Source organism: Mixophyes fleayi, unplaced genomic scaffold, assembly GCF_038048845.1.
Source record: "Mixophyes fleayi isolate aMixFle1 unplaced genomic scaffold, aMixFle1.hap1 Scaffold_26, whole genome shotgun sequence".
Taxonomy (NCBI): domain Eukaryota; kingdom Metazoa; phylum Chordata; class Amphibia; order Anura; family Limnodynastidae; genus Mixophyes; species Mixophyes fleayi.
Window position 1 is genome coordinate 769268 of NW_027446695.1, and position 26799 is coordinate 796066.

Genomic DNA, 26799 nt, shown 5'->3' on the forward strand with positions numbered 1-26799 from the left:
CCTTGATGCAGCTTCTTTCTATGGCAACAACCAGAAATCCTCTGTTCCGTTGCCACAGCAACCACACCCTTTACACTGACTGCTAAAGTCACCTTCCAATTCTGCACAATTTTGGGGGTCAGCCGTGCAGACTGGAAGCACAGGGCGGTTTGTGCTGCTCTACTACATGTATGATCAGACCATACCCTACAACGGTATCTTCATATCTCAGGTCCATATCCGGAACCTCAGCTTCTCTCACCTTGTCACATGACCTATTTTAGAGGAACATTTTTACATTTGGGTGTGTATATAATATAACCGTATTAAAATTATTTTCTAAGTGATCATATAAAAAGCAAATCCACCTCTTATATTTAATTCAACATGTTCCAATAGCTTTAAAATTAATAAACTGTGTATTAGCATTATGTTTTTCAATAAAATGTTTTGATACAGAATGGCTCTCGATTTTGTTTTTAATGTTTCCGATATGATCCTTTATACGTAATTTCAATGGACGTTTTGTTTTTCCTATGTACTTGAACCCACAAGAAAATTCCAGAAGATAGGTCACAGATGTAGTCAAGCAACTTATGCATACCATAGAATGAACTGTAAGATAGTCTGAATAGAGAAAAAAAACAAAAAACAAAAAGAGCAAAAAATCCTTGGCTCTATGAGTCCACAAAAAAACCCCACAACGTCTCTGAAAAAACACTTGCAGGGTTTGGAATTGCTGTCAATGGAGTATAAACCGATTAGGGATCAATCCAGAAATTCACACATGTCCACGTTTGTCATGATGTACCTCAAAAAAAAGAAGGAAAAGAAAGGAAAAGAGGGAGGGGGGGGGAATTAAGGAGGGAAAGGAGAAAAGAAGGAAAAAGAGGGTGATATCAGCTGGTAATATGTGCTATGATTGATACACAATAATATTATAGTAAGGAATGGAATTCTCAAACTGAACAAACGTATGTGACTAGGAGGGGTTAACTAAAAGCAGTTTAATAAGACCCAATATTGGCCATAACAATAAACTACAATGAAACCATGCACAGCATGAAAAGCTAACTAGAATACAAACAAAAAAATATAAAAGATAAAAAAATGAAGTGATGACCGGAGTGTGCACCACCAAACTCACGCTAGTGTTGGTAAACGGCGTGGAAGCGTTGCTGGATGAAGGAGAATCAAGGTCCAATGATCTCCTTCCTAGGAGATCATTGGACCTTGATTCTCCTTCATCCAGCAACGCTCCTTAATTTTTTTTTTTTTCCCCTCCCTCTTTTCCTTTCTTTTCCTTCTTCTTTTTGAGGTACATCATGACAAATGTGGACATGTGTGAATTTCTGGATTTATCCCTAATCGGTTTATACTCCATTGACAGCAATTCCAAACCCTGCAAGTGTTTTTTCAGAGACGTTGTGGTTTTTTTTTTGTGGACTCATAGAGCCAAGGATTTTTTGCTCTTTTTGTTTTTTTTGTTTTTTTCTCTATTCAGACTATCTTACAGTTCATTCTATGGCATGCATTGATACACCACCTTTATTTTTGTCAAATCCAGCCATTGTATGTGATGTGTTTTATTTATTCTGCTACAATATCCACCCCTTTTCTTCACTATATTTTAATTGCCTAATAAAATTAGATCTAGATCCTATCGGCCCAAATCGCTCAATGTGTCCTATGAAACGGTCCTGTTTTTGCTAGGGTCTGGGTGACAATAGAGGCGGAAAGTCTGGGGATGTTTACTCCTGCCTCCCTTATGTGGATTCCAAGGGCCCGTCGCCCCAAAAAAGCTTTGTCCCATCCCATAATCTCCCACTCTCTGGCTATATGGCGACTGATTCTCCGACATCTGTTTCTTCCATTGAGCCTTCAACTACCACAACTTGTGTTGTTCCTTCTGGTAACTGGTCACCGAGAATTTCTCCAGATATGATGCTGCCCATGTGACCCGCTTGATCAGTAGCTATAACTTGACCATCATGTTCCACCGATGTGCCTACAAGTTCCACTGATGTAAATTCAGTCCCGATCTGTCACCTGTGCAAGTATTGGCAATCTTAGTGTTAAATACCCATCTAGTAGAAAACCTCATCCAAGGGGCATTCAGGGGCCATATCCCACTTGAAGTCATCACAGAGAATTTCCTTTATCTAATAACATATGGCTTTAACATGGATAAATAGTATGAGAAACTTTTACCCATATATTTGTGAACTTTATTTTTTTAGACAAGTCATGTTTGTATTTTAGGTTTATCGTTCTTTTAAATCCCAATTTCCCACTGACAATAACATTCTCTCTTTTACTATTTCTCACTTACTTCCTCCTCATCTACTTTTCAAACTAAGCGAGAATTATGTTCTAGATATAGTCATATTTTTCTAGCACCCAGACTGAACAGCAGTTAATACATATCTTGTGCTTAATGCAATGGATGGCCATTGTGAGGGGAAAGTGTTCAGAAACTGCCATAGATTAGACGAGCTACGTTCTGACATTCTGGGTACAGTTCTAGAGTTATGCGGACCTGTGTAAAATATTCATGAATTGGGAGAATGGTGCAAATTGAAAAGATTACATCTGAGGGGAACTGTGAGAATTCAGCTGTGTCTCGGATATAATAACAATTCATGGGAAAGTCAGTAATTCCTTCCGTTTATAGAGATACTTTGTGCATAAGCATTGTAATCTTGTCTGCCTTGTTTATCTCATTACATTCTATATAAAACATGTCAAAGCATTCATTGGTATAAAAGGTAAATAGAGACAAGAGAGGGGAAATATGTGATATGCAATTCTCTCTAAGAAAGATGCAAGATTTGAGTGACAGCTTCAGAGGAAACTATACAAGACAGGATCTCATAACACCCTAACACACTCTCTACAACACAAGGTCTGCGTTCTCTGTTATGTGCGCTTGTTGTATTGTTTTTATATTGTATCATTGTACAGCACAGTGTATAACAATGTTTACTCTGTATTTCTCAGAGCAGTGGTGCAACAGAAGGGCCGCATGTGGCCTGCAAGGCCATTTTATTCAGCCTGTGGGACGCAGCACAAGTACTGCAGTATTTCTGTCTCTTCACTGTAGATATCTGTACTGCATTGTACTGGGTCTCACTGGGCTATGATGTCACAGGCCAGATCATGACAGAAGAGCAGAAGATGCCACCAATGCGGGGCGGGCGGCAGGAGCGGAGGCGAGCGGTGAGAAAGCCTAGGGTATACTTGCCCACTCTCCCAGAATGTCCAGGAGACTTCTAAACTTTGAGAAGGTCTCCTTGACTCCCGGAAGAGAAGGCCATTCTCCCGCATCGCTAGGAAGTGGGCAGGGTGGGAGCCTTAATGGCACGATTCGCGGTGAATTGAATTATCTGGCCACAGGGCAAAATGACGTGATTCACTGCACCCCGGGCCACTTTCGTCCTCACACTTCACCTTCCCTCTGGGAGATCCCGGAGCGAAAGAGTAAAAAGTTGGTAAGTATGGCAGAGGGTGCTTCTGCTGCTCTTGGGCTTAAGGGAAAATGTGTTGCTACAGGGGGATGGTGTGTAAGACAGAATGTTTTCCCACAGGGGGTTAGAAGGGTGAGTGTTTTGCTACAGGAGAGACGGGAGAGGGTAGAAGGGAGAATATGTTGCTATGGGGGGGTAGAAGGGAGAATGTGTTGCTACAGGGGGGTAAAAGAGAGAATGTGTTGTTACAGAGGTGAGGGCAGAATGTGTTGCTACAGAGGGGTGAGGGCAGGAAGGATGTACTGCTACAGAGATATGGGGGGATGTGTTAATATAGAGGACAAATGAAGAAGGTCAAATGTGTTACAGGGGAGGGACAAAGTTCGTTCCCTATGTGATGTGACCACACCCACTATATAGAATGGCCATGCCACCTCTGATAGTACACCATTGCTTTCCAACTCTTCTGTCCCCATGGAGACTTTTCAAGAACGCTGAGAGGTATGACATAATCACAAAGAGATTAATATTTTCCTTAAGTAAATTCTCACATTGTACATGATTAAGCCATTTAAGTTTTATTGTGGCCTCTTCAAATGAGTACTATCTCCCACTGCGGTCCTTGGACCAAAAGAGGTGTACACCCCTATTTCAGAGTGTTATTAGGTGACAATATTTATAATATCCTTTCTATTTACTGTATTGTTTTGCCTTGGTGTGCCTTCATCACATGCTTTAGAACAGAAGTACTGACACTCTCACTCTTGGAACATACAGATGAGAATGGGACATCTACTGTGAATAGAAGAAAGAAGGTTTCACTATCAGCATTTATAAGGGTTCTTTACTGTAAATGTAGTTAAGCTGTTGAATTTTTTACCACATAAGCTGCTGATGACAAAACATAAAAATGGATTGGATACCCCTTGCAAATGTATTCTACAGCTGTAATTAGTAGAGGAGAATATATGTGTGATTGAACCAGGGTAGTAATCTGATTTCTATTTTTGGGTCAGGAAGGAATTCTTATATTTCTCTGAGGTTATACAGCAACTGTTTCACTGGGTGTTTTGTTTAAATAGCTCACTGTGTATGTCCCTCTTCTCCTTCATAACACCATTACTTAACTAACTTATCTGAAATAAAGACACGGAGACATATATAAGCTGGCTAAAAATGGAGGTCACAGTTTTATTAACTTAAATTATCTTTTGTTGGTGGAGAAAGAGCACTGCGGGACAGCTACCAAGCTGATGACAACGAGCAAACGTGGAAAAATGGCGAAACCGCCGTGCATCCACTTAACAGTGAATGAGCCCTCCCCCTTTTGCATGCCGTAGAATATAGTGTCAGAGCCATCCCCCTTTTACATGCCGTAGAATACACTGTCAGAGCCCTCCTCCTTTTACATGCCGTAGAATACACTGTCAGAGCCCTCCTCCTTTTACATGCCGTAGAATACAGTGTCGGAGCCCTCCCCCTTTTACATGCCGTAGAATACAGTGTCGGAGCCCTCCCCCTTTTACATGCCGTAGAATACACTGTCAGAGCCCTCCTCCTTTTACATGCCGTAGAATACACTGTCAGAGCCCTCCTCCTTTTACATGCCGTAGAATACAGTGTCGGAGCCCTCCCCCTTTTGCATGCCGTAGAATACAGTATATGAGCCCTTCCCCTTTTACATGCCGTAGAATATAGTGTCAGAGCCCTCCCCCTTTTGCATGCCGTAGAATACAGTATATGAGCCCTTCCCCTTTTACATGCCGTAGAATATAGTGTCAGAGCCCTCCCCCTTTTGCATGCCGTAGAATACAGTGTCGGAGCCCTCCCCCTTTTACATGCCGTAGAATACAGTATATGAGCCGTTCCCCTTTTACATGCCGTAGAATATAGTGTCGGAGCCCTCCCCCTTTTACATGCCGTAGAATACAGTATATGAGCCCTCCCCCTTTTGCATGCCGTAGAATATAGTCTCATACCCAAACAAACGCACATCGCTCTCCCACAACACAGGGTCTGAGCCCCCTTCACATGCTCTGAAACACTGCTCTCCAGCCGGATGCACACGGTCCTCCAAGGCAGTTTTGTGCCTCACAGTTTAACAGAGAACTAAAATAAATGTTATTATAATATTCTAATATATTATATATTTTAATATGTAATATGTTTAATATTTAATATCATAATATTTTATAATAAGTAACATTTTCTACTATTTAATGGATGCCTGTGTTTTTTTGTTCTTTACATGCGAGTTTCATGGAGAATTGTCTTTTACGGGTTAAATCCAACCTATAAGTGTCTCCTAAATACAGTATCCAGTAGACTCTATTTAGCACTTACCTTCCTCTATTCGCTGCCACCTTCATCGGGTTGGCAGTACAGAGCAGCACAAGAACATACATGTTTTATATAATACCCTGGCACAAATGCAATTGGCTAGTCACTCCACATTAACTACAATCAAGACTCTTACATACACACACACACACACACCTGCCTCCTAAGCCTATGTACGTGTATAAAAGGGGAAACTAAGATACATTCAAGAGACACTTCAGTTTGTTATAATCAGAAAATAATCAGAAAATAAACCCATTTTTAAAACATTTAAATGCATAACAGCTGGCTTAGTATAAATGAACTAAGATTTGAATAAATGTATACACATTACGGGTACTTATTATAAACAAACACAATATAGGGATACTTGGTAATGGTTCTGTTTTAGAGACAGGTGACTTAACCATTTCAGATACATTTCCTACAGTCTAGAAAAGCACTGTACAAATGGAGGCTCTAAGACTAGATATCATTCTCCGAAGAATTTTTGTGCCCCCAGCTCTCCTTAAAGCCCCAGGGGGTAAATGTATCAAGCTGAGAGTTTCCAGCGGGTTTGCAAAGTGGAGATGTTGCTTATAGCAACCATTCAGATTCTAGCTGCTATTTTGTAGAATCTACTAAACAAATAAGTAGAATCTGATTGGTTGCTATAGGCAACATCTCCACTTTTCAAACCCGCTGGAAACTCTCAGCTTGATACATTCACCCCTAGGGCTAGATTTACTAAGCTGCGGGTTTGAAAAAGTGGGGATGTTGCCTATAGCAACCAATCAGATTCTAGCTTTCATTTATTTAGTACCTTCTACAAAATGACAGCTAGAATCTGATTGGTTGCTATAGGCAACATCCCCACTTTTTCAAACCCGCAGCTTAGTAAATCTAGCCCAAAGACCCTTTACATGTTTTCTCTAGAACACAGACTACAACCCGCTCCTTTACATGATCCAGAACACAATGGGCCTGATTCATTAAGGAAAGTAAAGCAAACAAATGAGTAACTTTGAACTATGGCAAAACCATATTGCAATGCAAGGGGTGCAAATGAGTTTAATATGTTGCACATAAGGAAAATAGTGGCTGTGTTTTCATGTAAAATGCAAATACTTGATAGTTTTATTTTTACACTGATTTTAAAAGTTGATCTAGGACATGCCCTACCCCAATTGTAAATATGTCCTTACATTTTAAATTTACCTCCCCCTCCAATGCAACATGGTTTTGCCAAGGTTCAAAGTTACTAATTTTTCTTGCTTTACTTTCCTTAATGAATCAGGCCCATTGTGTCCCACTGCCCCCCGCCCTTATACATTCTCACCTCTTTGGTTATTATATTTCAGTGGCTGGGGTGATAAGTCTTCATTGAGCTTAGAATGTGAGAGTGCTGAAGAATCCTGTATTCCGTCAATACATTTCGTTAATATCAACTAACTGAAGCATTCAGAGACTATTTCTGTCAGCAAGAGAGAGAATGTGACCTTATGGCATATTAATTCTACGAATCATTAGCTCAATGGTCATTTGTAGGTTGTATTGATTTGAATGTCCTGTCTATATTAATAAGAATCTTTATCTGCATTGTGATGGGAGTTTCACAATGTATTTACTGCAATTGGACAGTGCTGACCTTGGCTGACTTTCTTACGGGAGATAAGTTTGTCTTTATTTTCAGACATCTCAGTGTGATAATTGTTCTCCTTAGTCTGTACTATGCATTTTATATCACAGCATGTTTGCTAGATATATAGAGTTTTTTTAACGTCTTTACTCTGAGTGAATAATTGGGATCTTTGTGAACAATACCAATCAATGAGATACCATTCCACAAAAATATTGTAGTAGAGGATAATCTAAAACTAATGAAGCATGCTGAAGAATACCAATCCATAATTACCCGTAAGAAGCCAGAGTTTCTGCCAAGTGAGATTATGGCAGCAAACTACAGACCAGCTCAGCTTTTCCATATAGTGGAGTAGGCCTTGTAGACCAGCATGTCTACAATCTGATGCAACCCTTTCCTGGTCAAGGTGCGATAAGTTTACAATCTTCTTTGCTACTTAGGTATCCTCCATCCAGACTGGAATCCCAACAGTGCCCTCAAATGAATGCCAAGGGTCCAAGCATGCGAATGTGGGCTGTCTAGCTTAATGGGTTAGGTTTGACCACCTGGGTGTTGAAGTTACCATAATGTTGCATCTCACCACCTGTGATCTGGACCCAGCACCAACAAACCTTCGAATAGGGCGTATTGATTTAATTGGTCTAGCGTTTGCCAAAACAGTAGAATGTTCTTTGAAAGCAGGCATTGTTCCTCAACCATTAAGTGGCACGCCTGGGGATCTGTCTGTACCCAGACTGGGTTGTGTCTCTGGAGTTAGGCTGGTGGCTACGTACACAAACCTGGGTGGCCTGATTATGTTCCTTTGCATGTAAATGAAAGGACTGGTACAGGTGGTGATAGACTAGTAGACGAGAGCAGGCAGCAATTGGAATGCTGAACCGAACTGGAACCGGAATGCTGGAACCAGACTGGAGTCGGAATGCAGACTGCACTGTCTAAGCTGGAACAATAGAAAACACTGCCGACTGCTGGGAATTAGGTTGGCATTTGAAAATACAATGTCTGACCACAGGTAAAGGCTCCAGGAACTGCTTTTATACTAGTTGTTGTTTCCTGATTGGAGACTGCAGTCAGCTGGGCTAAAGTAGCACTCTGAGTTGCTGGGATGGATAGGTGAATAGGTCCAAGGTTGCAGCTCACAGGAACTGGTTTTGAAGGAAAACCTGGAGTGGAGGCTGCTATCCCCTGATTGGCTGAGAGGAATCATGTGACCGAATTCAAGATGGCAGTGCCCATACACTGATTCTGGAGGGATTTCCGGAGTGGAGACAGACTGGGCAGCATCTTCCAGAGATATCTGAAACCAGCAGAGCCTGAGGACCGTAGGGACAGCTTAGAAAGACAGCGGAGGGTTAAGTGAAAGGACCTGAGAGCCTGGTGTGTGACACTAAGTAGTTGACAGACCTCTTCTAAAACAGTCTTTAGACCTGGACTGTATAACTACAGACCAGTATTAAACCTTCCATTTCTAGGGAAGGATATTGAGAAAGTGGTTGCAACCCAACTGGAAACCAGTCAGGATTCAGGAGACTACATAAAATAGAATTCCACATCAATATTTCAGCTTGGCCAACCAACTGGGCTAACCTTGGGGGTTCAGAGTAGCAAAATTCTTTTCATATGTGGAATCTTGGTGTTGTATTTGAATGCCTCAGTGTAACAATTACTTATCCTTCCTTGCTCTAACGCTGGCTTCTCTGTGCCACGCTCGGCACTTCCGGATAGTGGGGATCGGATTGCGCTGATTGGCCACTCGTGCGGTCACATGATCGGGTCTCCAGGGCGGGTATTTTGAATCTCTCTATTTAAACCTGCACTGACACTTGCTCGGTGTCAGTGCAACTAGTTTGCTGCGTCTCTGACTCCCCTGTCGTTCCTTGCTGGATTCCTTTGGATCTCCTGTGCACCAGTATTGCCTGTTTGACCAAGTCTGTGGATTCTCCTAGTGTAGTTTATTTCCAGAACCATGTATAAGTATTGCCTGTCTGAGCAAGTCCGTGGATTCTCCTAGTATACCTTTCTGCCTGATATCCGTGTACCAGTTCCTGGCTTGTCTGACTACTCTCTGCCTGATCTCCACATATCGATTCCAGCTGGCCTATTTTTTCCTCCACCTGTAAAGCGGCGGCTCCTTCATTCCACTCGAGGCCCCCTCCAGTGGTTCAGACCTTGTGTTACATCCTGAAGCAGTCCAGAGGGCCACGAACTACGGACTCCCGGCAGCGAAGCCCATCCCGCCTTGCGGCGGTTCTTGGTGGACACCAGGGAATCCGTTAGACTCCGCGCCTCTGGTCTGCCAGCACTAATCGTGATTGATACAGGTAATCTGAAGTTGTAACACTCAGAAGATCTTCCTGCACTCAAACATGTATTTGTACCCTCACACTTGGACTACTGCAATGCACTCTACTTGGGTCTCCCATAAAATGAACTTCACCACTTGCATCTGGTACAAAATGCAGCAGCCAGGCTGTTATTTATCCAGCGCCCATAAAACCTGTTCTCCATTCCCTTTACTAGCTGCCTATAAGATAGTGAATCTGTTTGAAGGTTGGATTATTGACATTCAAAGCCCAACACGATAGGGTGCTGGGTACTTAAAGCAGCTTCTGATCTCCTATACTGCCACTCTTTGACTTTGATTAGCAGATAAAAGACTACTAACACTACCTAGAATCTCCCATATCTAATTTGGGGCACAAATGTGGGGCTCCTACTCTCTGGAACTCGCAAGGGCCTCAGGGGCAAATGCAGGATTTGTAGAGGGGGGTTTCCACACCACGCCGCCAGTGGGCGTGACCAGCATGCATGGGGGCATGGTGATAATTTTAGACAGTGCTTGACTGCTCTCCAACTCTTCCTATCCCCATAATATACATGGGAAATGCTACGTGCTCTACTGTTAGGTGCACACAGCTGTCCCTTTTCAAGCAGAACTGTGTGAAGCGGGAGCAGGGTCCAGCCACCTCAATTATACAGTGTCCCAGGCTTGGAGGGGGTTTCCAGGTACTAGGAACCCCCCCCCCCCCTCCCCTCGGTTTGCCTATGGGCCTGACTCTTCAAAAACAGACTAAAGACTTGCCTGTTTACTCAAGTATTTAATCAATGCTTTCCTTATTTTCCAAAAAGAAAACCACACATGCACTTAGATCTCTTTTCTGTACTCTGTTAATCCTTTATATGTTTATTTTGTATTATGTGTTTTTTAATCTGCAAATATAAATTGAGTCGACTCCTATTGGGAGGAAAGCACTATATAAATAAAATTATTATTTTTATTCTAACTTTTAAAGTAAATGATGGTGTCATGCAGTAAACTATGTAGGTAATGTAGGTAATCAGAGAAGGTGACACCGTTGTGTGTTATAGGACGCTCTGTGTGATCATGGCTTTAAGCGTAATATACACTTTAAATAACTGCTGTTCTATAACAGGGGCACAGAACGGCCTAAAGGTAATTCCAGAGCTATTTCCCCATTTGTATAAATTCCGCAACAGTCAGTCATTCAACTCTTTGTAGACAACTTAATATTGGACGGTTTGTAAAATGCAACCTCTAACATTTACTAAATACACTGTTTTGTCTTTCCATCTTCTTTCTGTTTTTCATCTACACCTTTATATCATCCACGTAGACGTTCTTATCATTGTTGCCTGGGCAGTCTGGTGGCACAGTGGTCAGCATTGCTCCCTCACAGCACTAGAGTTGTGGGATGTATTCCACTCAAGGCCCTTTCAGTGTGGAGTTTGTATGTTCTCTCCATGTTTGCATTTACTTCATACTTGCCAATTTTTATATGTTGGCCTCCGGGAGATCCGTAGGAGGTCGGCGTGTAGGGGCGGGGCTTGTTAACTTGCATCATTTTGGACCCGCCCCCTAAGCAACTGTCACACTTTTGCCCAATTACAATGGGGGCAGGGCCACGATTATGTGATAATCGTGTCTCTAAACCCTGCCTCACCCAGTTCATTAATGAAGGAGGTTGCCCTGCTCTCTTCCTGGAGGACTCCCATAAATTATTGAGTCTCCTGGACATTCTGGGAGAGTAGGCAACTATGATTTACTTCCTCTGTTCCATTGCAGCTTGCATGGCTGGTGTCAGCAGGATGGGGACTTTTCTCTCTAGTTTTCCTCGGATTTTAATGTGAGTGAAGTACCAGCAGAGCTTTCTCTCAACCTCGGAAAGCGCTAGGACCACATCTTCATGGAGTTCCGAAGTATCTCTTGAGGAGAAGGTAGTCAGCAACCAACATTTTTTAAACTTTCCCTTCCCTTCTTCGATTGAAGAGGATCACCTGTGCCATGGTGACTTTTGCAAGTAGTGCTCAGTGGTTAACCATAGGCTCAGTGGTTAGACCACTTCGGTAGGCTTGCTGCTTCACATCGAGGTGCATCTTTTTCATATCTTCAGTGGAAGGGAAGAGCTGAGGCATGTTTCACTTGGACTCCTTAAGAGTTTTCAAGGCAGCTGAAGAGGTCAACTTGTTCCATCTCGCCTCATATAGCTTACTGAAATTTCGTGTGTTTTCAACCGCAGCAGTGCAGCCCTCCATCATGGCTCGGCACTCCACAATGCTCGCTATCTTTTGCAGGCCATGCCCTACCTTGAGTGCCAGCGAGGGCATCTTAAATGTACCTGTCTCCTCGTCATAGCCAGCTACCAGCTTCATGTCTACTACGTGCAGAAAGCTCAATGGGGCAGTAAAGTCTTCCATCCTCTCCAAAGGGGTAGCTCTTCTGGCCTGTAGCAGTAGCCTGCCCATTTCTCTAAGCTTCTGACGGATGTACTCGTGCCTGCCAACATCTGATCCGACCCGGTTGAACAGATGCTGTCCCATCTGCATGATGCATCTGTCATTTTTGACTGTGAGTAAGACTTCATCCTGGGTTATGTCACTCAAGAGCTTCCAAAAGCCACCACTGTCAAATGGAACAGGCTGAGCAAAGGTGCACAGTGACTGGACTCTGTTCTTGTCAGGTGTGAGCTTGTTGCCCCTTCGGTTTAGCTTACATCTCTTCATGTGTCGCCACAGGTATTTCCTTACAAACAAGCCCTGGCAGGCCACACAGTACATGAAGCCTTCAGCATACATCTCTTTATCTGGAAGTTTGCGCGGGACCAGAACGCCACGGCCTGACCTCATTGCCTCAGCATTGTGTGCAAAGTTGCCCCTATTGCAAGATGTACTATTTGCATGCACCTTTCTTTCAAGTGCTTGGAGAATTTTAGGGTCCAGGCTACTTCAGTCTCATTGCAGTGAACATTCTCCATGTGCTGGGCAATTTTTAAGAGGGGCTTCTCACAGTAGAGGCAGTACTGCTTTTTGTTATATGCCCTGGAACCATCACTGTTTCTGGATAGCATTTGGACAGACACCGCGTCATCTCTCTGACCTTCTGTGTTTAAAACTCGGCTAGCAGAAGGTCGAGAATGGTCATACATAGAACTCATCTCTGGGTACCTGCACTCTGCTCTGCTGGTGGGCAACTGGTTATGACCGCAGGTGTCTGACATAAGTCCAACGTTTCAGGTTAATAGCCTCAGCTAGTTTTATTCCGCATCTTGCAAGACATAACAAAGCATAAACAAAGTCCTAGCCGACTGGCTGCTAGCTAACACAGTGTAGTACACTCTCTAGAGTGAGGGGCCTAATGTCCCTCACTTTAAATCAAAGAAGTGGAACTCACAGCATAAATTGCAGCTTATTTAAAACAACCGGTTCTCTGCGGTTTGACGTAATTTTTTTTTTATTATTATTATTTTTTTAACTTAAAAGGTCACGTAATTTTTTTTAAACCTCAATTTTAGACAAACCCCATCAGGGTTTAGAGAACTGTAATCTACTGTAGTTACACATTGATGAAACTCAACCATTTGAATATAGATACAGAGTAATAGAAGAGCTACATATTTGCATATGTATCCACTAGTTTACATTAAGCAGAATTGGTGTTTATGTTTTTCATGGACAGATATATAGAAGGCATATGGGCAAAATTCCATATTAAAAATGATATAATGCACTATGACTTTTCAACGGAAAGATAGATGTCACAAATAAAGCCTTTTAGATCTGTCAGTCGGATATCCCTGGTTTTGAAAGCAGAAAGAACTAAATTAAATTGTGCTATTATTGACCACCATAGAACTTCAAAAGGTTAAAGGGTAAACTCCACTCTAAAATAATATTGTCTAATTAACATAATTATGCTATTTACTACAATTTACTAGAATAACTACTTTCTGACTGAAATTGTCTGCTAAAGCTCAAAAATGCACTGTTTCTGCCAAACTGTGAATAATGACCTCCTCAGCAACATCTGTACCCACGGAAACAATCAATGTAGTCCATGGTCTGTTTCGACAGCTACAAATGTTGCTACAAAATAGATCAGTTATTCAGAGCCAATCTGTCAAATAGCAGCAACAGTGTAATTAAAAGACTTCAACGTGCAATTTCAGGCAAAAGTCATATTTAATGTCAGGAGTTATTCTAATAAATTGTAGTACTCAGTATAATGATTTAAATTCGGCAACATCATTTTTAAGTACAATAACCATTTTAGCCATGGAGTTCGCAAATTGATATTCCATGATATTTCATATTGTATTTCCAATTACAGTTCTAACCACCATTAGTTAAATATTTGTATCTCTGTCTTTATTAGATGTGTTACTAGAAGTTTAGGTTAATGTTTCATATGTTAAAATTTCACTTCTGGTGTTTACATTCAAAATGTAAATGAACACTAATTAATATTGCCTAAAAAATATTATGCTAAATTGACAAAAGTGACATTTTTATCTTTAAAAAAAATATTAAAAATGGTAACTAGAGTCAAATTTCCAAATGCTCAACAAAGGATGATTTTAAAAGTAAACTCATCATCCAAAGTATTTGAGATCCCTCCAATAATTCCGTGGCGCTGTACAAAGAGAAGTAATTCACATCATTACTAGCCCCATGGGAGTTTGCAAAATTAAATTCCCTAACATTTCAAAGCAGACTACTGGCAATTTCTCAAAAAACAAAATTACCCCCACACTAGTATGTTTGTGGAGTGTGGTAGACAACACATGCAAGTTTTGAGCAAACCACCAAACTCCAGAAAGATGAAACAATAATCAGGGATTTGAACTCCTGACCCCAGTGCTGTTAGAGCAAAGCGCTGTCCACTAGGCCACTAAGAATTTCCACATCTCTATGCAAAAGACAAACATTTGTGACAGATCATGTGAAATGCTTTATCTTCATCATGTTTAGCTCCTTGCTTTGGTAGTAGCTATTTCTGTCTGCTGGCAATGCAAAGTTTATTAAACATGTATGATCAGCTGATTGTCATAATACTATCGGTTTATTAAGCTGGTGAAGGTGTTAACATGACCCTTTTTTTTATTTCCTTTTTTCTAACAGACCGGACATGCTGGGAACGCCGGCAACGCCGGTGGGCGGTAATGGAGGCGGAGGAGGAGGAGGAGGTGGCGGTGGCGGCAGAGGAGGAGGAGGCAGTGGTGGTGGATGCGGAGGATGAGGAGCAGCAGCAGCAGCAGCCACGGCCGTTGGTGGATGAGGAGGAGGAGGACCAGCTGCACCTGCCGGTGGTGGCTGGGAAGGAGGAGGAGGACCAGCTGCGCCTGCCGGTGGTGGTGCTGGAGGGGGCAGCATCGGCCAGCCAAGAGGTAGAGGCCTTTGGAGATAGTAAGTATTTGCTATAAGTGTTGGACATAATTGAATATCATTGATATGTCCCTTATCCTTGAAAAAAATCCCTGCTTTTACACATATGTTGATTAAATGGTGACCTAAATGTCACAGGTTTAAATGGCCCTACAAATGTAAATTTCTTTAACCACTCAAACCACAGCCAGACCCATCATAACACATGGGCACGCAGGGCAGGGCAACACAAATGTGGGCGATAGCCTTGTCAACTTGTCAGTATATGAATGTTTTTTTTTTGGAAACTTCAAATCTAAACCAAATTATTTTAACTTCCTGTGAGTGGTTGTGTAGGTAGAGACCCACTGCAGTGCTTTGCCCTGGGGCATATAATGCTGTAAAGACGACCATGTCCACGCCCCTTGCCCCTGGGCACACCAGATTTTTTTTATATTGCTAAAAATGCAAAGCAAAAGCCTTATCAATGTCTAGTGGGTGGGCAAATGCATTTGTAGCAAGAGGCCTAACGGTTTAAAGTTATGTAACGTACACATCTGTAGTAAGTCCTGTCTGCTTTGTAAATTACTGTGGCATGGATTTATGTGTTTCTTTATTTGTTTTACAGCACATGTGGAGCAAGCTTGGACCTTTCCACCCCTCTCCCCATCGGCCACAGAACTGCAGGTCAAGATTGGCCAATATGTAAAAAGAATTCACAAACATTAAAAAAAAAAAAATATACATCAAAAAGATAAAAAAAATAAGGGCATGGGCATATTTGTATAGGTAACTAATCTGTAAATAGTTTTTGGGCGAAATGTAAATAGTTTATTTTTTTGTAATTTTATACCAATAATCAAAAGTTGACAAACTAAATCATTGGTGTGTGCGTCTTTATTAATCTATGGCAAATGCACAACATGTGGGTCTAAGGTCAATAATGAATGGACATGGATTCCAAAAAAACTAACATTTAAGCGACATATTTTTGACACAAATCCATCATCATGTCAACATTTCTATAGCCCTACTAATTGTGGCTATCAGCTAATGAAGATACACAAAGTGTATTTTGTAATGAAATCCACACTAACATGGGAAGAACAGTAACTCCATACACATAAGGCAATGGTCAGGAACCCAACTCATGACACCAGCACAGAGAGTCAGAGGTGCTAAATAATAAGCCACCATGCTGAACCGGTGCTGGCTATAGTATTTTGCAAGACAAGAAGATGCACAAGCAGTAGCTGAAGAAAAAAAGGTTTACATTTGCTAATTCCATGTCTGTCAAAGGAACATGTGCCCTCCACCACCAATCCACCCCTCCAAGAGGTAGGCCACCCGTAGTAATAGCTGACACATAAATAATGTGCCCTGGGGGCAAGAGTCATTAACAAAGGTATATGGCAAATGCAATAGCTCATTAACTAGTTCCCCAAATCATGTGCCATTGTAGTGATAGACCAAGGTTAACTTTAAGTGTCAAACCAAAGCCAGTCACACATTAAAGAGAACAACCAAACTGTACACAGATGAGTGCATGTTTGTGAATTGAACTCATGGCCCCAGTGCTGTAAGGCTGAGGTGCAACTGATGCAAAGCACCATGCTACTGTATGCTGTTGATCCAGATGAAAGTTGGTTGACAGGCAATGTTGCATTTAACTCCAAGGAGGCTGTCCCCTACAAACCCCCACCGCCCTCTTAGTCCATTTGTAGTAATAAATTTCAGCATGGACATAATAATGTGCATGTGAACTGTGGGCCCTGAGGCTTTTCTAAAGTACCGCCCAAAAAATGATTTTCGAACAATACTGGATAAATCTGAGGGCATATTTTACAATGTGGTTGAGCGTGTATAACAAATCAAAATATTGTGTGAAGTATCTGTGTTTCTTGTTAGCATAATGATTCCAGTCCACACAATTGTTATGGGTATGCTTTGTATTTGAACTCATGGCTGCTGTGTTGTGAGTCCAAAGTGCTAACCAGTGAGCTACCTGTGAGATTGGTATTTTGTCAGTAATTTGTGTGAATAATAAAGAGTACTATTCAGTGTCATTTGCCTGTGTAGCACGCATGCTGTATTGTTGGTGCTCTCTGTGTCTTTACACATCTCAGGTTGGCTTAGTGGGTAGCTCTCCCACTTCCCATAAAGACAGTCATAAATTCTAATCCAGACTGAAACCCTTAATCTGTGTGGATATTGTATACAATCATGTGTGTGTGTGTGTATCCTTTATGGAAGAGTATGCTACGCATTTTCCTGAAAAGCCAGATGGATTTCTAGTACAACATACATATACATTTTTATTGAGTCATTATGTATGTGCTTTTAAGGTAGCCATATCCATGCTTTGTGCATACTATACCTCGATTTCATATCCAAAACACAGAAAGGCCATGTGTGTTTCAGTTAAAAGTGTGTATCACACTAACTAATAGCAAAGGAAAAACAACGTTCAGAGTGTTCCACATCATTGTTATTTGCCAGGGATTAATGAGTAAAGAGCTATCTCGTAAAAATAAGCCCCAGGCATTTTTGTTGTGTTCTGTGTAAACAAACTGTTGGTCCCTCCCACATTGGGCATGACGTATACATTGCTTAGCTTCCCGTCAATCGGTTGAGATCCGTCGCTTGTGCTTGTACCATGTTTAAAGATCCGCAGGTGGGTGTGTTTTATTGCGTTTGCACTGCTTATTTCCGTACCTTAAGTGTAGAGGACCACAGGAGGGTGTGTTTTTGCTTTTTGAGGTGCTTATTTCACTCGCGCAAGTGTTTGCGTCACTCAAAGTATGCAACGCAGATGTGTATGCGTTTGCGTACCTTGATGAATCGGGCCCCCGGTTACAATCTTCACCGACCATAAAAATCTTCTATACCTCCAAACCGCACAATGCTTAAACCCCAGACAAGCACGCTGGTCCTTGTTCTTTTCCAGCTTTGAGCTCCGTATTACCTTCAAACCTGGGAATAGGAACAAAAGGGCTGACGCTCTCTTCCGTGCATTTCTCACGCATGTGCTCTCTGAGGATGAACCGTCTTATCCTATCCTGGACCCTAATGTCTGGTGTCTGCTACGCAGCTCAAGTCTCCTGTTCCTCCTTCTAGGAAAACCTTTGTATCTCCTAAACTCCGCCACAAGCTTTTGAAACACTTCCATTCTACCATTTTCTCTGGTCACTCGGGCATCTGCAAAACCACAGAATTAGTGTCCAGAAATTATTGGTGGCCTAGTCTACACTCTGATGTCAAAGACTTTGTCTCTTCCTGTAGTACCTGTACACAAAGCAAGTCTTCACATCAACTTCCAGCCGGCCAACTGCTCCCTCTGCCGCTTCCTCAGGAACCCTGGACCCATATCAGTATGGACTTCATAACCGATCTTCCACCAAGCAAAAACTGTACAGTCATATGGGTCGTGGTCGATCGCTTTTCTAAAATGGCCCACTTTATCCCACTTCCTGGTCTGCCCTCCTCTCCCATCTTAGCATCTCACTTCGTGAAGGAGATATTCCGACTGCACGGCTGCCCTCTCGAAATAGTCTCAGACCGAGGCGTTCAATTTGTTTCCAAATTCTGGAGGTCCCTCTGCAAACTATTTTGTATAGTCTCGTGCACCCATACACGGCACATATGGGTATATGGGATACCACGTCCATAGTGTATAAGGACATATGCTCATAACTCAGGGTGTATGTGATACCCAGGTCAGGTGGTCATAGTCATTTTAATAAGATCATTTCTGCTTCTTTTTAAAACAGGAAAACCACAATACTCACAAATACATTTTGGAATTGGTGGTAATCCTTTACAATTTCTGAATTCTCTGGTTTTCCTGTTTTAAAAAGTAGCAGAAATGATCTTATTAAAATCATCCTCATCTAATATTTCAGATGGGCTATCACCTTACCAACTTCTCCTCAATTCCTTTCCAAAATATATAAATAACATGTTGAGGCTTCAAATATCATTGTTCCTATAAGACAGGCAACAAGGTTGAAGGTTCTTCGCATCATAAATCGATAACCTTGTAGCCTATTATACATCATCATTTCCATCTTGATTGAAGAATTCTTTTGAACATAGCTCAGTCTCTTTATCTGTGTTCAGTTCTGAGTCCTTTGGTTCATTTAAGCTTGGGTCTTTGACCTGTTTGCAATGGGAACTATGGATCCTAATGTCTTTCTTTGCAACTTTTACAGCAGTATCAGTCGTTATAGAACTTGTCTTTAGTAGGACCATCCCATCGATCTGTAAGGAAACCAGAGTGTAAGAGATTTCTTACCATAAAATAGTCTCTAGTTGTCTCTTCTGTGTGCAGGCTAACGAGGTGCTTCTAGTTGAATGTCTTTGTTCAAGTGTTCTTCTGGGCCTTCTGAAGCTTCTGCAACTGTTCAGACAACTGTATGACATATTGAGCAGTTAGATCATGATGCAGCTTGAAGTCTGTGGATTAATAACGTATCTTGGCTGAATTCCAATAACAGTTCATATGGAGAGAGATTGAGAAGAGGTTTAGAAGTGATTCTAATACCATGATAAACTAAAGACGCGCCATTCCTGTTTCTTTAGTAAGTTTAATTATTCTTTAATTACTCCATTTATTATTTCAACCTTCTCTGAAGCTTGAGAATGATATAGTGTATAAAGTTTGAATATATTCCCATCATATTACACATTCTTTGAAACACTTTTTCTCTGAAATGAGTCCACTCTCTGGGTGAACTACATCTACATAACAATTCGGGCAAAATCTTCTTAGCAATAAGTTGTACTATGTCTGAGGCAGTTAACTAGGCCTCATCCCACCAACACGATCAATACCAACTAACACATACTGTAACCCTCTTAACTTTTTTCCTTTTTAATTAAATAAAATCAATACACTAATTTGTAACCTCTGAAAAGGTTATATTAGGCAACTGTCTGACCTTAGTAGGCATTATCTTTCCTTCATTGTTCTTAAGACAAATTATCCCATTTCACATTTAAACTTAGCATATGTAGTATGTCTGGGCATTCCAACAAGATATAACAATTTTAGTCTGGTTATCTGCTCCCATGTGTACTTACTAACCCATTAACACTTTCTGTACAGCCTAACCACATTTTTACTGCTACTGGTTTATTTTCTATATCTACCCAAATTTCATCCTTTGTTTCATAACATTGTTTCAATTTCCATGTACTAATTTCATTCAATATAGCCTTTTACTGACATTGTCGTAAGTTTTCAAATGTGAAATCATCAATTGGGCATCTGGCTGCCTTTTTTTTTTAAAAGCTGCTTCTTGAGCTGCTGAGTCTGCTAGTTTGTTTTCTGGCACATCTATTGCTGGCTATAGCAGTGTACTGGGAGATCTCTCTGTATATTTGTTCCTTTCAGGATAACCCCTCCCTTTCAAGCACCTGCTATACCCTATAAATTGATTGAGCAAATTCCACTTTTTTATTAGTTTATTTTCTAGTAAGACTTGATCTGTCTGTTTGGTATGTGCCTGGCACTTAATGGATTCAACCTCTTTTGCCAACTATACAGCCTCTATCAGTTGTTTGACTATTTGTGCATGTTATACAGGTGTTCCTGTTGATGTTAGGTAACCCCTATGTTTTCAAATAATTCCAAAATCATAAACTATGGTGTTCAGTTACTACGCGTAACATAAATCTGTGTAAATGTTTACTCGTTTTCCTTTACCTAGCTGACATGCTCTGATGAGTGCTGTTATCTCATTATTTATAGTGATTGCACATCCTGTCACTGCCACTAGTGAGCCATCATACATTTATCTATAAAACATTTTCATCAGTAAAGAAACTTTAATCTAAATTCTCCAATGTAGTCTCATAAATGTCTGGTAATACAGAAAAAAACTTACACATTTACTTAATTCAATAATGCTCATTGTCTTCCTTGTCATGCGAGGTTTCTAAGGCAATGATGTAGCAAAATTGAGATTCTGACATTTGCATATTGTAATGTTAGAAGAGTTAATGCAATTTAATTTTAATTTCCCATTGTATACACCTTGCTACAGAAACATGTCTAGTCTGTGCATTATTCAGGAGTTGTGTGACAACACGAGGGACAAACAAATGTAACCCACGCTGCAACACAATATCCTGTGTCTTTCCCACAATAATAGATGCAAAGGCTATAAACCTTAAACATGAAGTTAATGCTTTTGCTACCTATCTAATTGTACACTAATTATCTTCTAAATATCCTAAAACAGTGTTATCTTCAGTACAAAAGAAAACATTTCTTATCATTTTAGATGTCCGATGCCGGGTAGAATCTTTTAATCTTTTCAACTGCCTCAATGTATTAAGGAGTGTATGCTAGATAATGTTTTTCAACTTCACCTAGCATATAGCTGTGGCTGAAAATCCTAGTATTCACTGGCTACAGAATTGTGACATATCAAGAAATAAATGTACTGCTTTTCTTTCTTTTTCCTCTCATTATTCTGAGGTAGAGGGTGTTCAAATATCAGGACCACCCTTTAAGAAATCTAAATATCTTTGGCCAGGTGTCCAACAATTTAATATTTTTAATAGATAAATTAATTTTCTCCTTCATGGATACTTCTGAAAGAAAGCACAATAATTATTTAGTTTCTTCACTGCAGTAAATCATTCACATATTCCGGTTTTCTGTGGGTACAAAAGATTGCAAATTATTCTGCACACATTATAACAAATAATTAGAACTGTCTATAAAACTTTATAAAGAATGAACCCCCTGTTGGCAACAGCAAAAACAAAATTCTGAATACTTCTTATTAGCATTAAAAATCATCGCTGCGCAATCTATGACTGAGATCTGCATTGGTATGCAGGGCGGGGTCAAGTCATTTGTCCGTTCGATGATACAAACTCAGAACACAGAACATTTTCCATATACTGAACTCCTCCTCTTGGCAAGAAAAATGAGTGATCCACCCCATTCCATAAGACGTGGGAGATGGGAGTAAAGACATCTTTGCAAAATGGCGAAACCTCAAAAAAAACGAATGGATCACTGACAGCTATTATTTCTCAATCTCCCTATGTAAATCCTTAAATACTGTCTACGTGAGGCTAGCCAAGTGACGTATAATCACTCAGCCAATCAGGACGAGTGACTCTCGTCATGATTGACAGTTTTATCCATCAATCAACAAGGGTTTAGACTTTAACTCCGCCTATCAGGCTTTCTATTGGTCTGAAATCGTCACAACCTAAGTAAATAGAGGAAACGGCGTTATGTTGATTGTATTCGGAGTGAAGATTGGAACATCAGTCCATGATTATCAAAAACTGTCAAAGCTGTCAAACTTTCTAGTATAGACACTAACAAATATATTATATCATAATAAAATGATAGGATTTTTTACCATTATGTTGTTGGAATTTGAGTAATTTTTACAGGGAGTTATCTTTATCACTCAGAATAAAAAATTTACATTTATGATCAAAAAGGTGAGTAATGTGGTCAATTAGTATCTAATACATTTGCCAATGTACAGGAATTTGTTAATAGCAATTAAATAAGGTGCTCTGATAAAGTGAGTTAATTATGATCCTATTGTGTTAAAAAGGAAAAATAAATAAATAAATTGACATTTGTGTAACCAGAGAAGGGATTCGAATAAATAGATTACCTGTTGATCAAAATAAGTAAATAAAAAAGTGTGGGAATATGACATCCAGTATGTGAGTAAAAAGTAAAACGTTTGGTAATTATAAAGTGAAAAGTGGATGTGAATATTAATTTTAATTGACTTATAATATTATATTAAATTGTAAAATTCAATGTCAACAACTATGTTATAGAGAACTCTATTAACTCATGTGATATTAATCTTTTTCTTATTTCTTCAAGTGCTAGTTGTGTACATAAAATATAACCAAAGTGGCATGTATTCGTTATAAAAATCTCAGTTCGTTATAAAAAAACTAATTTAAATTAAATATACTTGTATAAATGTGATACAAACTTGAAATAAAGGACTGCTGATAATTAAAAATATATGTACCATAAAATTATGATCCAGTATTAATCTTGTATTTACCTTTGGTATTAAGGATTTAATATATTTTTTTTTTTTGCTAATATAAAAATTCATAAAGACAAGAGCCTATTGCTGCAGAAATATTTATTTTCCCAAGTATGAAAAAATCCTATCTAGGATAGACTATGTATTTGTCCTTATTTCATAGTCCAATCCTCTTAATGTTGTTAAACATGATCATTTTAAGAAAAACTGTATAAATGTTACTATCATTTAATCCATTAGGATGTGTCAATCCCATCAAGAAGATCATCTTTGCTTCTTGTTTCAATCATGCCTGTTTTATATATCACCACCTCTAACACCAAGATTTATTTTTTCCATTGCAAAAGCTGTTAAATATTTTGTATTGCTATTATGTGCCTTTAAGAAATGTCTAGCGACTGTAATAAAACTTTTAATTTTTTTGGCATCTTGTTCGGCATTTCGAATATTGCCAATATGTTCTAATAATCGATGTTTAAATGGTCTGCTCAATGTAGCTTAATTCACAGGGGCATGTAAGACATGAGAGCTGGTAGGAGGATTTTTCTTTTTTTTTTTTTTTTTTTTTTTTAGCAAAATACAAACTTACGATACATTAAAATTTCTATTGTAAGCACATTGACGACATATTTTCACTGATGAATGAACTAAACCTAGATTCCATATGTTATGCCACAAATATATTTGTCTTACTGCAAATAGGAAAAACATGTATGAATGGATATTGTAAATAGGAAACTGAGAACTTAGATATTTTTACATTTAACTGTTTCAGTAGACTGGTGTATAGTTTAGCTTTATTGAAAGTATGAGCCATGGACACACTATAAAATGTGACCATATGACAGCTATTCGTAGATATTTTATTTGCTATGCTTTATATTTTTTTAATGTATTTTAAAAGAGCTAAAAATAATTCCAAAACACATTGTTCAACTTTGGAGCGTCTTATCTGATTGGTATATAAAAGATAGTTTTTTAGGATACAAGTAGTGAGCAGCTTGGACTCATCTACATATAAGCTTATAAGCTATGCTTTGGCATTTGAGATTGTTGTGCCTTTACTATGGTTGAAACTTTTCCCCAAATTGGTTGAATTTTTTGACAAGATCACCATAAGTGATTAGTATCTTCTCTATTCTGTACATCCCCTGAAGCAAATATTTGGAATGTAATGTTTATTTTTTCCAGAGTTCAAACCCAAAATGAATCCTATTGATGGTCTGCTCAGTATTGCTAATGTTTGAAGTAACAATTAAGTGGTTTGAGACATTTTGCTCCAGGAATCTTGGTCAAGTGCTTCCCCAGAAGTTATCCCGTTTTATACAGGTTGAGGAGGAGTTTCAGAGTGATCATTATTGGTTTATGATATTGCCCCTCTTTGGTATTAGTTATGTAACATAATAAACTGATAAACAAGATATAAGGTGAATGAAAGTCTTTTTGAGCTCAGTGCTTGGCTAATGGCACCTTTTTTATTTCAGATATATCTATAGATTGGTATGAGATAGATTGCTAAATATATAGATATGCTTTAGGTAGATATCAGGTATATATGAGAGAGATCTTAGATAAATATGAGAAAGATAGATATGAAATAGATAGACACGTATGGATGTTTGTTAGTATATACTTTCTATACACCCTACGTGCTTCTCCATCCTCCCCATGGTAACCTGTTCCTGGGACGTGCCCTCAGGAGTCATTAGTCTCATAGAAACGTAGCCGAATGATGAAATAACGGGTACCCAAGAGTATGCACTATGCAGTGAAACCTGATGCTGTATCTGTAAGGCAGTTATAAGATCAATTTTACACCAATAAATACATTGCCAGTGTCAGGAAGTAGTTGCAAGGTTTACTGCCACTAAAAACAAGTAACACAATACACAAATACTCACGATTATATAAATCCAATGAGTGTTTAAGATAAGTCAAATGAGATCCTAATACATTAATGCCATAAAATGTCTTGGATGCATTCAGTGGGAGTAGTATGGCAATTAATACCATCCTAGTCTACCTCCCTGATATTAGTGCATTTATAGAAAATGTCACCAACGGGGTTGAGGAAGACCCAGAAGTATCCTGTGCAAAACACTATCGCTTATGTGCTTAGGGTTAATAATTAGACGGGTATTATACACACACGTCTGCACACTGGGTATCATGTGTGTTAAGTGTTTAATAGCAGCACCCTAGGGAATAGCTGAGCTAAATCACATTGACAGATTGCTATTTTATATTAATTTGATCCATCTAGACCGTGCACTATTGTAGTATAGCAGTAAGCCTTTCAATGTACAAATTTAACAGATAATATTTATTGTCCCATAAATGGACTGTAAAACATACAACCTTAATTTATCTTGTGCAGAGAACTTTCTTTATTGTGTATGCGTGTGTATGTGCCTATATATATATATATATATATATATATATATATATATATATATATATATATATAGATAGATATATATATACTGTGTGTGTGTATATATGTGTGTGTATATATATATATATATATATATATATATATATATTTGTTTTCTTATTATACCTCTTCAGTGGTAATTATTAATATAATTTCGTCATTTTCTACATAGCTTGCTTGCACGGTTATAATCATAAATGAATAACAGACAGCTTTGCCTAATGAAGGCGGTATATATAGAGCAATATGTTATAAATTAGACATTTCTCACTGATATTTTGCCATCCTAGGTTAGCAGTCTTATAATTCTACAGAAACTTTTCATCACAGTGAGATAACTCATTCATTTACTACTGGAGAAGATCCTTTCAAGACTATAAAGCCAGACAAAAATGAAGGAGTGAAAGAAAGTTTGATGATTGTGTAAATGATCAAAATGATCTTACTATTCCATCATAGTTTCAGGGGCAGCCAGTGCTGTTGTTGACCCTGTCCCCTAACACAATCCACAATCCATTTGCAACTAGAGCTACAAACTACGCACCCATCACATCAATGCATGTCATTCCCACTCCCTACCACGATCATTCCCACTCCCTTCCACGACCATATATTTTTCTGCACTTCCAATGTGCCTACTTCCATGCAGAAGTAGCCAGGAGAGAGACATCATGCAATGCAATCTGTAGCGGATCTGTGCAAAGTAGCTGACTATAGGGTCTATGTAATGGTCCTGGAAAAAAGGATCTGTATCTGTGCACCCTGACAATAGTATAGAATGTGCCTGAGAGTGGGGTCTGTAACAAGTCTGTGCAGTGTGGCTAGCAATGAGGTTTGTGCTTATGCTGGACAATGGAGTCTGTATGAAGTCTGTAAAATATGTCTGCAAGTCACACAGGTCAGGAACCAGGACACTTTTGTTAACCTTTTCTGTGTCTTTGTGTCACAGACCATCACCGTCATCAGTTTAAATAAAGAATTCCATTTATTTATCCATTAATTATCATTTCTACATAGTTTGGTGTTTGTAAAAATGAACACAGCACATCAAATACCTAACTGACAACTAGCAGAAGAATAGATTGTTGAAAAATCCAAAGATGTATAATTGTGATCATTCTTTAAAAAATGTTGTTTGTGTGTGTGGGGGGGGGGATGAGAAATAGCAATGTGCAGTCTTTCTTACAATAAGTAGCCGTCAGTTGTCATGTTAGTGCACTAGAATCTCATCATTTTATTCAAATAAAT